Source organism: Staurois parvus, unplaced genomic scaffold, assembly GCF_062004578.1.
Source record: "Staurois parvus isolate SC_StPar_1 unplaced genomic scaffold, SC_StPar_1.0 ptg000087l, whole genome shotgun sequence".
NCBI classification, from domain to species: Eukaryota; Metazoa; Chordata; class Amphibia; order Anura; family Ranidae; genus Staurois; species Staurois parvus.
In genome coordinates this window covers 9,035,366-9,053,527 of record NW_028317883.1, presented here as the reverse complement: position 1 = coordinate 9,053,527, position 18,162 = coordinate 9,035,366, and the positions used below count along the sequence as shown (strand labels likewise).

Genomic DNA, 18,162 nt, shown 5'->3' with positions numbered 1-18,162 from the left:
ACAGGGGTATCACTCTGAGCTCCATTCCCTCAAGGCAGAGCTGCAGTTTTCTTGCTCAAAGACCACCGAACTAGAGAAAACCTGCCATTCACTGTCTGCCACTATGACAACTCAGGAGGAACATTTAGATGCCCATGAAGATTACATTGCCCAGCTATTCCTCTTCAATGAGGACCTGGACAATTGCAACCGACAAAATAATATTAGGTTGTGGGGACTACCGAAGGCAACGGGCACTGAAAACCTTTTACCAATGGTTCAGGGTATCTTTACTGGCCTCCTAGGCACTTCTAGCTATGTGGATCTGGAGATAGACAGAGTACATTGGGCTTTAGTCCCTCGCAACCTCTATCCTGCTATGCCTAGGGGCGTCATCTGTCGGGTGCACTTCTACTGTACCAAAGAAGACATCATGAGGAAGGATCATGGGAAAGACCAGTTGGACTTTGATGGTGCATCCATTACACTTCTACCTGAGATCTCTCGCCATATTCTGGAAAAAAGGAAGGCACTTATGCCATTACTTACTTTGCTACAGCAATGCAGCATCTCCTACTACTGGGGCTTCCCATTCCAATTGAAGATCCGTTGAGAAGGTAAGCTCTTCATCATCAGACATCCTTCTGATATCCCCGCGATGTTATCCACTCTTCATCTGCCTGACCTCCCTACCCTGGATTGGCCTTGGACTTACTCCATGCCACTAGGATTTGGACACTCTTCTGCCTCCCTGGCAGCACAGCCAACTACTTCAAGCTCTAGGCCACTGGTGGAGTCTGAAGGCCCTGGTTGATGTGCATCTGTACAGATTTCACCAGTGTTTCCACTCAATGTTTCTTCTTTTTACTGTGGGGCTCCCATCCTTTGTTAGCTATCTGATATTCCATTTTTCAAAGATTGTTTCTGTAGTACTAAGTTATCTATGCCTCTATTGGCCTCTTTGGCTAATGCCCCATAACAGTACGTTGGGTTCCCCCCTGTTACCCCTATGGGGGGCTCGGGGGAGGCTCCCATCTTTCTGATGTTTTTATGCCTACTGCCTAGTTCACTCGCAGCGAGCCTTGAGATATGTATCCCTTGTGATGTTCTATGTTGATGTTATGTGTGTGGCAATGGCACACAGTGGGAGAAGTGAGTCCGAAATTTGGTCTACGAAATTGATTTACATACCGGGGATCTGTGACTCCATGTGACCCCTTTGAGAAGTCCCTAAAACCTACTGTCCTCCTACCATTTAACTTGCTCCGTTTGGCATGATATAGAACGTTCACTGTCTGTCCAGTTGCCACATGAAATACCTGTTTGACTAGCTTTGTGCGCTCTGTAGAGGGACCTGGCTGCTTCTGAATTTTGATCTGAGCTCTGGATTCCCATGGTGCTCATTATGTTTAGTTTTCATTCTACATGTTTGGTTGATTTTGACTCCTTGACCAGTTTTGAGGTTGTGTTCTTGTCTTACCCCGTGTTTGTGGGCCCTTGCTAAGAAATTGTACTTTGCAGAGGGCACGGTGTTGTTAGGCGGTGGCTTCAATGTAGCTTTAGAACCCCTTCTTGACTCCTTTTCCCAGTGCTTCCACCTGTCCTACAGTCATCTTAAGCTTCTTAAGAAAAGATTCCACGATCACCGGCTTCTGGATCTATGGCGCACGCTCTACCTCAAGACCTGTAATTACACGTATTTCTCATCAGCCCATCAGTCCTATAGTTGAATTTACTAATTCAAGCTCCCATGAATTTCCATGAGCTCCCAACACAAGTGGCTTCAATGTTCTTGAGTGGTGCCCGTTCCTAGTTATCGGATCTCTCATGTGGTCAGACCACCCCTCTGTACCCTCCGCAAGCCCCCTGTTCTGAATGGGCCTGGCCTCTCAATGATACCTTACTAGCTGATCCTACATGCCTGCAGGCGATCGTCACCATGATCTGCAATTTTTTGGATGAAACCCAACTGCCGATACAGTGGGAGGCTCTCAAGGCGGTGCTGTGGGGAGTATTCATCCAACATGGGACAAGGCTTAAACACGAAAGGTCTGAATGTATTCAAAGCACTTTAGCCAAGTTATGGGACTTGGAGACTTGTCATAAATCCTCTTCTACTCAGGAACTGCTTGCTCCATATCTGTGACCAGAACCTCCTTATTACAACTTTATGAGGTTTCCCATAGTATGTATCAGTGTTGCTTGTCCTTAAGCAGAAACTGTTTTGGTGACAAATGTGGTCAACCTCTGGCACAATCTCTCCATCCCTGTACCTCACCAACCATTATCCCTAACATTAAAACCCCCACAGGTGATCTGACATTGGACACCCCCCTAATCCGTGAAACCTTTCAGGATTTCTTCTCTGCTCTATATAATCTACCTTCCCAGGGATGGGATGGGAGCTCCTCAAAGTTCCTCGATTGCCTTCGGGATTATGTCTGTGAAATAGGCTTGCCCACTATTGATGCTGACACTAGGGATTCTCTTGATAGCTCCTTCTCCATGACAGAATTGTTGGGCACTATCTCAGTGACCCCCTTCGGGTAAAAGTCCAGGTGCCAATGGATTTACCCCTAAGATCTATAAGACCTTCAAAGATGTTCTTTCTCTGTTTATGTTACATGTGTTTAACTCTGCTGGGTCCTCTTTTCCACCACAAACTTTGGAAGCTCACATCTCACTTCTTCCTAAGCCAGATAAGGACTTGAGTCTTTGCTCCAGCTATTGACCTATTTCTCTGATTGGTGTGGATATTAAGATCTATGCCAAAATTATTGCCACCTGCCTGCAGCCTTTACTTCCGGATGTAATCCATATGGACCAAGTAGGGTTTGTGCAGGGCAGGGAGGCTCGTGATAACACCTTAAAAACTCTCTTGGTTATGAACCATGCTTAATCTGTTGGACTTCCCATCTGCCTTGAATCTATTGATGTCCAGAAGGCATTTGATAGGCTGGGGTGGCCGCCCTTTGCACAAACGCTATCTCAAATAGGAATGGGTCCCGGCATGCAGCAGAAGATCCTTGCCTTTTATACCTACCCTACTGCTAGAATTCACCAGAATAGCTCTCTAACAACGAGCTTCCCTATAACCAATGGCACCTGGCAGGGTTGTCCATTATCTCCTCTTTTGTATGTTCTGGTTATGGGACACTTGGCGATAATGCTTCGCAGTAACCCCAATATTACTGGTGTCCCTGTTGGCTCTAAGGAGGTGAAATTTACTCTTTTTGTGGATGATCTACTGCTTTATGTCTCTAACCCACATATATCTGTGCCTTCTATCTTATCAGAATTTTACCTGTACAGTGAATTCAGTAACTTTAAGGTCAATCTTATGAAGTCTGAGATTCGGAACATTTCTTTGCCCCCTCTTAAGGTGCGAGAACTCCGGGATAACTTTCCTTTCAAACTTTGCTCTGGATCTCTTAAGTACCTGGGTATTAGAACCCCTCTAACATTTCTCATATATTCTCTGAAAATTATACACCTTTACTTTAACGCACATTGCAGGATCTTTGGAATTAGATTGTTCCTTATACTCATGGTTTGGCCGGATCAATATACTAAAAATGGATATCACATCCCACTTCCTTTACTTAATCCAGACTCTGCCTATCACCATTCCTCGGCCCTTCTTCAGAACATTACAAGCTGCTTTTACAAAGTTTATTTGGGGCCCTAGGAAACCAAGATTACATAGAGCTACTCTAACAGTCCCTAAACAGAAGGGCGGGGCAGGGGCGCCTGCCCTGCATTTATATCATGCAGCAGCAGTTCTCACTTGATTAATAAATTGGTTCCATCACGCGTCTACAAAGCAGTGGGTATCCATGGAACAGATCATGGCACCTTGTGACCTTCTAGCTCTCCCATGGACAGTACCTGAATTTTGGAGTCCTTTTCATCTTTACCACTTCTGACCAATCATCTTTTGTGAATATGGGACAACCTGGCCCTGAAGCTTGAGGTTTCCTCATTGGTTGGTCCTATGACCCCTCTGTTTGTAAACCTTCAATTTCCCCTAGCCCAATCTCATTTCCATTTAATTTTGTGGAACAAATACATTCATAGGCGATTAATACAAATACTCCATTGGGGTCATCCCCTACCTTTCCAACCTTCTCATGCCCTGGGACAGGGCAACTCTGCTCTTTTCTACTTAAGTTTTCTAATGTAGACTTACTGACCAGAGATTCTACATCTCTAGAATCCTTGCTCTTTCAAGATCTTCCTCTCCTACATCCCCTTTTTGTTCTCTATCAGATCCTCCTCCCTAGGGTCCATCCAGACCTTCCACCCTACACATCTAGATGGGCAGCTGAACTTGATGCTCAGATATCTGACAAAGACTGGATGAAGTCATTTGCTCTTACCCATCATTTGTCTCTGACCAGCAAAATGCAAGAAACAAACTTTAAATTGCTCACTCAGTGGTATAGATGTCCCAATCTGCTCCACAGGATCTTCCCTTCCACCCCTGATCTCTGCTGGTGCTGTCACGCTGCCCTGGCTTTTTGCTCGATATCTGGTGGAAATGTCCTCTTACCCCTGCCTACTGTGATCTTATCCTGTGTGTTTACACCATAGTTACAGATCAGACAGTGTCAGGGCAGGAGCTGTGGAATGGACAGGCAGGCCCAGTGGCAGGGTCACACACCGACTGACGACAACCACCACCCACATACCGGAGTCCCTCAGGGTGCGGAGTCTAAGTCCCAGGCTGCCGTTCACCAGGGCCCCTGATGGTGGGGATGGACTTGACGCAGCCAGGAACCAGTTCACGGCCCCCAAAACACCCCAGCTGTGGTAATGGCCGCCTCCAATGGCGTGTAGCTGGTAGGAACCAGATCAGAAAAAGCGTAGTCGGGCAGGCCGGGTCGATAACAACGGGACAAACGGTACAGGACGGTAGACAAGAATAACAGGTCACAGGCCGGGTTCAGCAACAGGAGGTCAGATCAATGGAAAATGCAAAGAATGGTCTAGTCAAAAGCCGAGTCAGTTTCCAGGAGAGCCACGAGAGTATAACAGAGCTATTGCAATTCTAACACACAAGACACGAATGCAGAGAGCACTTGCAGACAGCAGGCTTAAATGTGATGAACCACACCCTTCTGAGGAGGAGCTACAGAAGCCTGAAGGCATAAAGGTTCCCACCATGCTTTGCAGAAACCCAAGATGGACGCCAGCACATGGGATGCAAAAGCTCTGAGGAAAGGTAGGACCTTGACAGACAATCCCAAATATGCCACAAGTTGTTCTTCTTTCTATTCTACCTGACTCTTTCAAACATATTAAACGTGGACTTCTACGTCCTTGCCTGATGGCTGCCAGGCTGATCATCCCCCACCATTGGAGAACGCACTGTGTCCTGACGCTTTTAGAGTGGGTCGAGGAGTTGGATCATATTGAATGTATGGAGTCACTTCTGGCGTAGGAATTGGGCACTTACGAACACTGTCACCAGACCTGGCTCTCCTGGAATATATACAGAGAATCCTCTGTACTACATGACTTCTTGGCTGCTTGAACGGGAGTTTTCTTCTCTCTCTGGTCCCTACTGGTCTGTTGCCCCCGAGCACCTTTCCTTGGGCGAGCCTATTCCTGTTCCCCCATCCCTTCTATCCTCCCCTTTTAATCCCCCCACCCCTTATTTTTCCTGGCACTAGACTAGATAGGATGATAAAGCCATGAATATCACTAGTCCTCCCCGTCCTTTTCCCCCTTGGCTGGTCTCTGTTGTCGTGTATGGTGAAGCCTTCCACAGTTTTACTATCACTTTGTTGCTCTCCTTGCCTTTGCTATCTGTATCCCCTTGCAGCCTAGATTTTTCTATATTATATATTCCATCTAATTTATAGCTGTGGGACCTGTACTCGCTGTCAATCACTGCTGTCATCTAGCTCCAGGGAGCTGTTGTTTACCATTGTTTATTATTATTTATTTACCATTGTATATTATTGTCCCCCCCCCCCTTTTTGTGTTATTTATTTCTTCTCCCCACCTCCTTTTTTATTATAGTGTTTGCCCTTTTTACTTTTTTCCCTTAACCCTAATTCTGTATTTTCTGCTTTGTACTTTATTATTGTTAATGTCCACATAGATGACTTTTATCTCTTTCTGTTAAATTTTATACAACCTCAATAAACTCAGGTTGATCATAAAAAGAGCAGAAGAAAAACACATGGCTATTAACCACATGCCGCCCAGCCACTGTAGAAATACGTTGGCAGGGCGGCACGGCTGGGCAAAACCATGCTTTAAAACATGTGCTTTCAAAACAGGTAGGGGGCGCGCGCGAGGCGATTAGCGGCAATCACTGACAGAGAGCACAGCTGCAGTAACTGTGCTTTCTGTCAGTTCCCTGACAGCTCCTGACACGCTGTTCGGGGCAGAAGAGTTTATCTGTCCGAATTAGTGTGTCTCCGTGCAGTACACACCCCCGCCCCCTAGTAAAACACTCCCCTCACACAGTTAACCCTTTCAGTGAATAATAAAGTTAACCCCTTCCTCCCCAGTGCCATTAGTACAGTGTCAGTGTTTTTTTTTTTGCACTGATCACTGTATTGGTGTCACTGGGGATGTCAGTGACCCCAAGTCAGTTTTCCCCCAGTGTCAGAATGTCCGCCGTAGTCCCGCCATAAGTCGCTGATCGCCGCCATTATTAGTATAAAAAAATTTTTAAAATCCCAGTATCTTTCCCGCCATTTTAAACGCTATAACTTTCACGTAAACCAATTAATTTACATGTATTGGGGTTTTGTTTTAGCAAAGACATGTCGCAGAATACATTTTGGCAGAAATTTATGACTAAATTTGATTTTTACATTTTTTTTACTGGACATGTTTTATAGCAAAAAGTCCAAAATATTGTTTTTTTCCCTCAAAATTGTCAGCCTTTTTGTTTATAGCGCAAAAAATAAAAAACGCACAGGCAATCAAATACCACTGAAAGAAAGCTCAATTTGTGGGAAAAAAAGGATGTAAATTTCATTTATGTACCGTATTGCATGACCACGCAATTGTCCGTTAAACTAGCGCAGCGCTGTATAGCAAAAAAATGGTGTAAATTGCAGTATCTATGCCATAGTTTGTAGATGCTATAGCTTTCACACAAAGCAATCAATATACACTTATTGGGATTTTTTTTACCAAAAACATGTAGCAGAATACATTTTGGCTTAAATTTATAACTAACTTTGAGTTTACTATATATTTTTTATAGCTGAAAGTAAAAAATTATGTTTTTCTTCAAAATATTTGGTCTTTTTTTGTTTATAGCATGAAAAATAAAAAGCGCACAGGTGATCAAATACCACCGAAAGAAAGCTCTACTTGTGTGAAAAAAAGGACGTACATTTAGTTTGGGTGCAGCATTGCATGACCGCGCAATTATCAGTTGAATTAGTGCAGCGCCGAGTAGCAAAAATTGGCCTGGTCATTAAGGGGGGTAAATCCTCTGGAGGGCAAGTGGTTAAATTCTATTGAACCGTTAACACTGGTCAGTTGCGGGTCTGTTGCATTTTCAAAGTTTTACAGCTGCATTTCTGGCTCATGTTTGATGCAGTAAAAACACTCCAAAAAACACACCTCCCCATTGAAATGTATCAAAATGCACCAGCAGTTGGGTTTTTGGTGTGCTTTTTGAGTCGCGTATCCTTTTTTTGATTGATTTTTGCAATGGAGCAGTGTGACAGTAGCCTATCCATACAATGCCCATAATACCCTTGAAAACCACCAAAACCATGTTAATTTTGCCTTCCCAATTGACTTCAATGCTTTTTGCTAAAATGCCAAAAATTAATGGAAATTTTTACTTTTGCTTTTCCCTATCAGGGGTCTTTAAGAACTTAATTTTAGACACAGTGGCTTAAATAACAATGTAAGTTTCTTTTTAAAAATAAAAATTCCTGTAAAACAGCTTTAGCCATATACAACTGGTCATCTAGTCAGCAGGCAAGAAAAACAGAAAATATAAAATGAAAAGAAAAAAAATAGAAATATTCAGCCCAGTTTATCCGACAAGAAATCAGCATTACCATTTCTGTCACCCAGCCATCAAAGAAACAGCAGCTTCCATCAGCATCTGTCAAAGGCAAAACAGTACACTATGTAGCCATTTAAACTTATAAATATCAACAAAAGTTACATTTTCATTTCTTCTTGATGACTGCTCTGTCTGTGCTTGACAGATACAAAATAGCTACTGTATTTCTGAAACATTTTCCTGCAATATAATTCTTCAACTGTAGGCTATTTGTCTTTCTCCAACATTATCCACTATGTAACCCAAGGTCCTAAACCTAAACTCAAATTGCCTTTATGTGACAGCATTGTATTATCAATTTTACCAAAACTTCTTCTGTATTTTTTCTACCAAAATCATACTTTAAATCATTTGAAGGCCTTTTGGAGGAAAAAGATCTTTGAGTGTGCACATTTAGTAAACAGTGATATAAATCATATTTTATATGTCTATAACAGGCTAGTTTAAAGGGTTAACATGATAAATCAAAACCATTATTGCCAGATATACAACCAGCTTACAAATTCTTAGATGTTTTGGTTGCATTAGTTTTCTTTTTTAGGCTTTTTCACTTTGTTTTTATTTGGTGATGCAGTCAACTGCTGTTTTTCAAAAGAACAAGCTGTTCGGCACAAGGTGCTTTCAATGATAATTTTTACATATTTAGAGAAAACGTTTAGGTGGTCAGAGTAGGCTCATGTACATGAAGCCTTAATCCTAAAGGAACTATAAAGTATTACCCCTGGTTCACATATCTGTGGCCGTGTGGGCCTCGTTCTGCGCTATTTGAATGGACTCCTGTGCCCTGGGACATGCAGGGAAGAAGTCCCTGCACTTCTTTGGAAACTGCAGCCCACACGGGAACTGAGGTTTCTACTACAGTTGCGATTTCCAGTGCTGGCGGCATGCCATTAGAATTAATGGCACCCGCTCATGTTTCCCGTTTTGCTCTGTGCATGTGTTGCGGCTGCAGGCATTTTTATGCGATTCCTGTAGCCACATCACCCGCACATATGTGAACCTAGCCTTAGCTGGAGTTTGGCTTCAGTTTGTTAGTGTATATAAATCTGCTAGTACATCTAACACTCCCATCCCCCCCAAACTGACAATGCTATGGTCCAAAGGTGCCCCCTGTGCTCCTTCGTTTATTTATAAAATATTATACAAAATTGTAATATCTAGTGCACTCAGTGACCTCTCATACTAGTCATAAAGAACTCCAATATATCAAAAATAGTGCTGTGCTAGTCACTCAATAATAAGAAGTGTACATGTGATGATAAACCCCACAAAAATTAGGATGAACAGAATATAAATTTTGTGATACTAACATAACACACTACTATGCATATAAATCAATACATGTACATAAATACCAATGAAAGTAAATAAATTTCCCAATCTCAAACCACACTATGCAAATTAAAAGTCCAGTTGTAAGCTGAAAGCTAGCCGTGCTTCAGAAAAAGACTTCACCTCTGTGTAATGAAATGCAACATAAATTCAACATACATTTCTGTGCCCAACCACCAGCTGATCTCTCACCTTAAAAATATGACCTCCCACCAAGTGCTTTTGGTCCTGCCAACGGGACCAGGATCGGTTCCTCCTCTCCAGTTAGGGCTCCACTATTACACATATACTGTATCTCCTCTTCCACCAAACTCCGCTCCGTAACATACAAAGAATATTGCAAATAGTGCCTTATCTTTAAAATACTTTATTTATCTTAAACAACATATGTGTTGCACTCACTTGTATAAGGTGCCATCCCGCACTGAGGTATACAGCCAATACAATAGGTGTCACAATGTTCGCAATTACTGCTTTGTACTATCCAGACCAGTTCACTGGGTTTCATATGCATGTAATGATGTCATCCAAGCCCCATTCCGATGTATTTCATTACAGGGCACATGACTTATTCACGGGGAATGATTGGCTCATCACCTACTCCATTACACATATATGCTAGCTGGGGGCCATTTTCCCATAGTCGCATTCTAGTCTGCCATTTTGCTGTGGACCAAATTACTATTTCCCCCACCAGACAGTAAAGACCAACACAAATAATCTACTCCTCAGCAAATCACATCCACCTTACCCAACCAAATTATTATTATTATTATTATTATACAGTATTTATAAAGCGCCAATAGTTCGCTCAGCGCTGTACATTACAAAGGGAGACAGAACATGTGACAGAACAATACCAATACAATGCAAAACATGAGGGGATCAAGGGCCCTGCTCTTTCGAGCTTACAATCTAGGAGGGAGGGGGTGGTGGCACAGGAGGAGATAGCTGTGGGGGATGGAGTGGTAGGAAGAGTGGAGGAGGTCGGCAAGTTAGCAGGGGGTGGGGTAGGCTTCCCTGAAGAGATGGGTTTTCAGGGTGCGCCTAAAGGAGAGGAGAGTAGGTGATAATCTGATGGGTTGGGGCAGGGGGTTCCAGAGGATGGGTGACACCCTGGAGAAGTCCTGGAGGCGGGCATGGGAGGAGGAGACCAGGGAACTAGAGAGAAGGAGGTCTTGTGAGGAGCGGAGTGTGCGTGTTGGGCGGTACTTGGATATTAGGTCAGAGATGTAGTACGGGGCAGTATGGTGGACAGCTTTGTACGTCAGCGTTAGGATTTTGAATTTGATCCGTTGCGCAATCGGAAGCCAGTGAAGGGATTGGCAGAGGGGGGTGGCGGAGACAGAGCGGTTGGAAAGGTGGATGAGTCTGGCAGCCGTGTTCAGGATGGACTGAAGAGGGGATAGCCAGCGGTGAGGCAGGCCAGTGAGGAGGGAGTTGCAGTAGTCGAGTCGTGATATGATGAGGGAGTGGATGAGCTGTTTAGTGGTTTCTGGGGTTAGGAACGTGCGGATTTTGGCGATGTTGCGGAGGTGGAGTCTGCACGAGTTTGTTAAAGATTGGACTTGGGGCTGGAAGGATAGGTTGGAGTCCAGAATGACACCCAGTACTCTGGCCTGCAGGGCGGGTTTGATGGTAGCGTTGTTGGATGTGACGGAGAAATCAATGGGGGGTGGTGTCCGGGCTGGGGGGAAGACAAGAAACTCGGTTTTGGAGAGGTTCAATTTAAGGAAGTGGAGCGACATCCAGTCTGATATGTCGCTCAGTAGGTGTGTGATTCGGGCTGAGACCAAGGGGGTGAGGTGGGGGGTTGAGAGATAGATTTGTGTGTCATCGGCATAGAGGTGGTAGTTGAAGCCGTGAGAGTGTATGAGTTGGCCAAGGGAGGAGGTATAGATGGAGAAGAGAAGGGGCCCGAGGACAGAGCCTTGAGGGACCCCAACAGAGAGGGGGAGTGAGGGGGAGGTGGTAGCATTATAGGTAACGCTGAAGGAGCGTTGTGACAGGTAGGATGAGAGCCAGGAGAGAGCAGAATCTCTGAGGCCGAGGGAGTGTAGTTTTTTGAGGAGGAGGGGGTGGTCGACTGTGTCGAAGGCTGCAATCCTTAGTGATGATAAAAATGAAATACAAATATTTTATGTAAAACCATAAAAATACAAATATAATTGAAATAAAATTAAAATGATAAAAATCTGGGTGTTAAATTTTAGTGATGTCCTGCATCCATACTCTGGTGAAAGTGCATATGGTGAAATGGTAATAAGTTATCTCAAACAACATCCATACCTCAACCCCCATAATATAACTATACATTGTATCACAGATAAAATAAAGGTTCCTTCTGACATAAATATACAAAAACTTATCAGAACACAAACACACAACTATCACCCCCCCAATATGTAATAACAATTATAGGCCATATCCATACAGCTATATTCTTCTATACACTAACCTGACATCTCCTTTTTCAATGGACCTACGATCGCCATCTAAGTCATTTTAGATATTTAATCCTCGTGGGGACAATGTACCAAGTTCATGGATCCAAAATGATTTCCTTTTACTCAATTCCCTAATTTTATTATTCCCCCTCCAATGACCTCTATAAACCTCAATACCCCAAAAAAGATCCCCTCTCTTCATATTCCTCTCTATTTCCCTTTCTTTCTCTATGAAGTATTTTTTGTAGGCTTTACCTATAAACATTTGGGCAATAAAAGCGCTGTTGACCGAACACTTGGTGGGAGGTCATATTTTTAAGGTGAGAGTTCACCTGTCGATGGTTGGACACTGAAATGTATGTTGAATTTGGTAACATGGAGGTGGTGTTTTTCTGAAGCACGGCTGGCTTTCAGCTTACAATTGGACTTTTAATTTGCATAGTGTGGTTTAAGATTGGGACATTTATTCAATTGCTTGGTATCACAAATTGCTAATCAACTAATCACACGGAAGCAACTCAAAGCATTTAGGCATCTAGACATGGTGAAGACAAATTGCTGAAGTTCAAACTGAGCATCAGGATGGGGAAGAAAGGGAATTTAAGTGACTTTGATCATGGCATGGTTGTTGGTGCCAAACGGGCTGGTCTGAGTTTTTAAAAAACTGCTGATCTATTGGCATTTCCACACACAACCATCTCTAGGGCAGGGGCGGACTGACAACTCATGGGGCCCCCGGGCAATAGGGGATCATGGGGCCCCTGTGTCCTTGCCCAAACTCAAAAAAGCCTATGAAAAAGGTACCAGGGGCATCTCATGGGGCCCCCTACTGACCCCGGGCCCTCGGGCAGTGCCCGAATTTCCAAATGGTCAGTCCGCCCCTGCTCTAGGGTTTACAGAGAATGGCCCAAAAATGAGAAAATATCATGTGAGCAGCAGTTGTGTGGACAAAAATGTCTTCTTGTCATAGGAGAATGGGCAGATTGGTTTGAGATGATAGAAAACCAACAGTAACTCAAATAACCACTTGTTACAACCATATATAGAATACCATCTCTGAATGCACAATAGGTTGAACCTTGAAGCAGATGGACTACAGCAGCAGAAGACCACACCGGGTGCAACTCCTGTCAGCTAAGAACAGAAAAGCAGAACAAAAAGCTACAATTCGCACAGGCTCACCAAAATTGGACAATAGACAATTGAAAAAACATTGCCTGGTGAGTCTCAATTTCAGCTGCAACATTCAGATGGCAGGGCCAGAATTTGCCATAAACAACATAAAAGCATGGATCCATCATGATTTGTATCAGCGGTTCAAGTTGTTGGTGGTGGTGTAATGGTGTCACACTTTGGGCCCCTTAGTGTCAATTGAGCATCACTTAAATGCCATGGCCTACCTGAGTATTGTTGCTGACCATGTCTATCCCTTTATGACTACACTGCATCCATCTTCCTTGGCTACTTCCAGCAGGATAGAGCATCATGTCACAAAGCTCAAATCATCTCAAACTGTTTTCTTGAACATGCCAATGAGTTCACTGTACTCCAATAGCCTCCACAGTCACCAGATCTCAATCTAATTGGATGTGATGGAATGAGAGATTTGCATCATGGATGTGCAGCAAATCTGGAGCAACTGCATGATGCTATCATATCAATATGGACCAAAATCTCTGAGGAATGTTTCCAACACATTGTTGAATCTATTCCACGAAGAATTAAAGTGTTACTAAATCCAGGACCCTTCATTCACTATATCTGGTCTCCCACAGTACACAGAACATGGAAGAGCAATTATTTTAGTAAATATAAACTGCTAAATACCTTTTCTCATCAGCAGTTAGAGCAGTCTTGACTTCTATCAGTGTCCAGCCGACCACTGGTTAAAGCTTGTAGGAGGAGTTTTCCTTCTGCTCTAGGAAGAACAGTTCTGATTGGCCCTGTGCTGATCACATGCACTCTCACAAGAAAAAAAAAATCTCTCTAGCAATACATAACAAACTGAGCATGTGCAGAGTGACTCCACATGATATGTCTTATCAGGAGACAAGAGGGGGACACTGGAAGAAGAGGAGGATCAGAGAAGTCAGGATCAAACAGCCTTGTTACACAATGTGGAGGATTAACCACTTGCCGCCCAGCCACCGCATATAAACGGTGGCAGGGCGGCACTCGTAGGCAAAAGCATGTTTTAAAACGGCTGCCTTCAAAACAGGTAGGGGGCGCATGCGAGGCGCGCGCCCGCCCGCCCTACCTGTCCCGCGGGTGTCAGCAGCGGGTGTCAGCCGACGGGTCACGGACGTTTTTTACCGGCCGTTTTCCCTCGATTGCCGGTGATCGCTAACACAGAGCAGGGCTGCATTGTTTACACACAGCCCTGTTCTGTGTCAGTTCTCTGACAGCTTGTGAGAAGCTGCAGAGTTTCTCTCCCTCGATCAGCTCCCCCCTCCCTCCCCCCGTACAGTACACACCCCCGCCCCCTAGTAAAACACTCCCCTTACACTGCAAATTCTAAAAATGTTAACCCCTTCCTCCCCAGTGACATTAGTACAGTTTCAGTGTTTTTTTTTCACTGATCACTGTATTGGTGTCACTGGGGATGTCAGTGATCCCAAGTCAGTTTCCCCCCCCCCAGTGTCAAAATGTCCGCCGCTGTCCCGCAGTTCTGCTATAAGTCGCTGGTCGCCACCATATGTCGCTGATTGCCACCAAAAGTCGCTGATCGGCGCCATTATTAGCATAAATAAAAATTAAAAATTCCAGTATCTTTCCTGCCATTTGTAAACGCTATAACTTTCACGTAAACCAATTAATTTACACGTATTTGGATTTTTTTAGCAAAGACATGTCGCAGAATGCATTTTGGCAGAAATTTATGACTAAATTTGATTTTTGCATTTTTTTTTTACTGGACATGTTTTATAGCAAAAAGTCCAAAATATTGTTTTTTTTTCCTCAAAATTGTCAGCCTTTTTTTTTATAGCGCAAAAAATAAAAACCGCACAGGCGATCAAATACCACCGAAAGAAAGCTCAATTTGTGGGGAAAAAAAGGATGTAAATTTCATTTATGTACCGTATTGCATGACCACACAATTGTCTGTTAAACTAGCGCAGTGCTGTATAGCAGAAAAATGCAGTATTTATACCATAGTTTGTAGACGCTATAACTTCCACACAAAGCAATCAATATACACTTATTGGGATTTTTTTTACTATAAAGTGTGAGCTGGAGTTCAGCTTCAATTTGTTAGTCAAATCCTTCTAAATCTTCTAAACTAAAACTACCTACTCCCAGAGTAAAAATTCTGTTGTTCAAAGGTGGCTGCTTTACTACTTTATCCAGAATGCAGACACCCTATGACAGGAGGTGTGTTACTGGCAAGGTCACCAGGTAACGTAAAGGAAAAAAGCCCAAAAAAGAAAATGAATGCAGCCACCATATGTAAGGATTGATAAGCTTCAAAATATGATTTTTTTTAGTTTTTATGTTTAATACTGCTTTGAGTAACAGTTACAGGTATTGTCCCTCCTCCAGATAGGACAGTAAAAGGAATTCAGAAGGCCGATGTCACATCTCTCTGTCACTCTGCTGTTTCCTCCCATCAGCATTCTCCTTGTTAACACATTAGTACTGCAGCACAACTGACTCGCTCCTTGTGTTGCTTCACCCTCTCCCAGTTTGGGTTTGCTGTATAAGGACTACATGGGCTGATACCAAATCAAATTAAGGTGTTTACAATTTTTACATAAAAAAAATACATTTAACTGTATATTAAACTCTTAATGCTGGCAGTATGCATGTAAGCAGCCTCTTGGCGTGTGGGCCTTAACACCGACAGGCTGCATATAAGGGTACCAGAATGTAAACAGAACATAATGTAAACAGAACAGAACAGAAAGCTCCTGATCTCTATTTGCAACAGCCATTCATGGCTGTCACATGATCAGAAACCCCACCCTGCTTCCTGGCATCAGAAATCTCTTAAAGGGCCAGGACATGCCAGCACTAAGGGGTTAATGAATACAGAGCTGTGTTAATGTGTCTCCTTTTATATGTCTATAGTTCAGCTTTAAAGAATATGTAAACTCAACATTTCATGTTCCTGATATGTGCCTGCTGCACCATGTACTTGCATGAAAAAGTATCCTGTTCTCTTTGTATTGCTTCCTTTGTGTGAAATTCCTTGTGTTTTTGTCAGTCCCTCTGCTTTTCTATCAAAAACTGACCACACTGGGCATGATAGCTCAATGTGGTCAGTTCTCTAGGTGTGCTGGGAACTCAGTGTGCTCTCCTCCAATGATCAGACTTGTGCTCACACGCCCCCACCCCTGCACAGCCATTCACTAGGAAGACCAGTGTTCTGCTGTTTCTCCTTCCCATCTCACTGAGCTCTTTACACAGCTGAGAAGAGAGGGTACAGTATGTGATCACTGCTAAAAAGGGAAAAAAAAATATTTATTACAGGGGCTTATATAAAGTCGTCAACTTACTCAGCGCTTTGCACCTCTCTCTCTCTCTCTCTCCCTATATATATATATATATATATATATATAGTACATTCCCATCAGTTCCTAACCATCAGGTAGTGTACAATCTAAGGTTCCTAACTCACATTCATACATACACGTACTAAAGCCAATTTTTAGGCAAGAGCCAATTAACCTACCAGCATATATTTGGAGTGTGGGAGGAAACCGGAGGACCTGGAGGAAACCCACGCAGGCACAGGGCAAACATGCAAACTCCAGGCTGGTGGTGCTTTGCTTGGGATTTGAACCGAGGCAAAAGTGCTAACCACTTAGCCACTGTGCAGTATGCTTTTTATATATCTACACATGTTTTGCCTTTCATTTCTATTTTAAACTGTAGGGGTTGTTTTACAGTGAGAGGGTTTACATATACATTAACTTTTCCCCATGAAAAAAAGGACTTGGTTTACTAAACTTCAGTATATTAACACAAGAGCATGTTCAATGTCTTTCCATACTGATCAAAGTCACGCATAAGAACACAAATATAAAACATGTGTTTGCATTGAACAACCTACACACCACATTTGGGAACCAGGTACATTACATACTGATAAACGTCAAGTGTAAAAACACAAACCTAAAACATTAGTGTGCAGGAAACAACAACAACCACCCACACACTACAAAAGGAAAATCAATTACGACAGCAGGAGGCTACACAGTGTACATGAAGAGGACAGAGTGCTTACAAGAAGTATTATAGACAGAATACCACATTTATAAAGTGAAGTTACAGACCATTTGTCCAGTGACTGGCTTGATTAGCTTTTCATGTTCTTTGTATGCAGAATATGGAAGTGACAGTTAATTTATAAAAAAGAAAAATCCAGCTATATTAAAATGGCAAGCTACTTTTCTTTGTGTCTGTTACAAAGCTTTGGCTGCTTAGAAACACTCCACCCTCTAGACAAACATCCACACTGTGCCTTTCATGGCTGTCACTTGTAGGCAAAAGAAAAAAAAAAGACTGTCATTCTTCAGTGATAGATTACCATAGATGAAACAGAGCCTTAACATTCCACATGTACAGTGTAAGAACACACCTTTCACATGTAGCACAGGCTCAAAGCTGATTCTAGGTGTTTTAAAGAGTATGCACACTTGAAAAAATGAATATATTGTGGCTTAGAAATCCTTAAACATGATAGCTGCACTATTTTTTTTTTTTTTTTTAAGGGGGGGGGGGGGTCCTTTATTGTCACCAGGTGATCCAACCAGTGACACACTTTGTGTCATAGGGTCACACCAGTTTATGGAGGAATAACAGAGCCACACTGCAGCATTGTCAACCTCTAAAGAGAGTAGTGTTAGATACACTAGAAAATGTACTTACTAGACCCCCAGCTTACATGTAAAAATCTGCATTTGTTTTGCTAGAAAATTACTTAGAACTCCCAAACATTACATATACATATTTTAACAGAATATGTAGAGAATAAAATGGTGGGTGCTGCAATTGTTTATGCACTTGTTTACACCTGAACGAAATCTGAAGTGATCAAAGACTACTCGCTTCCGGTTTCTAGAACATAGAGATGAACTGATCTGAAAAGTGGAATGGGAAAGCCCGGGAAGGTGGCAGAAGGTTGGAACCCCCTTTCACCCCAAGTAAGAGCGATCCAGAATTTCTTCAGTCACTTGGATAATTTTTACATTGTACAGCATTGCTGGCTGAAAAAAGATACTGGGGTCATGTAACTAAGTAACTAAGCATTTAACCCTTTCAGTGCAGGGGCAGCCCTACTGCAACCTGCAAGGGAGTATTTTACTTTGCTAACTCCAACTAACAATTTTTAAGCTTTTACAGCAACCG

The 18,162-nt window shown here is 42.9% G+C and overlaps 1 protein-coding gene across 2 annotated transcripts in view; it reads right to left on the bottom strand.

Moving 5' to 3' along the window:
• LOC149468414 (uncharacterized) overlaps window positions 1–17,218 on the bottom strand; it is a 118,149-nt gene extending 100,931 nt beyond the window's left edge. Inside the window, exon 1 of one of the 2 annotated variants that reach the window (XM_089670166.1) lies at window positions 17,088–17,218. The gene's annotated coding sequence lies outside the window, so the exon portion shown is untranslated. Of the gene's footprint in view, window positions 1–8,024; window positions 8,073–17,087 lie in introns of those variants that run through there. The other variant, XM_089670167.1, reaches the window with a different exon arrangement.
• Between the last annotated feature and the right edge of the window lie 944 nt (window positions 17,219–18,162).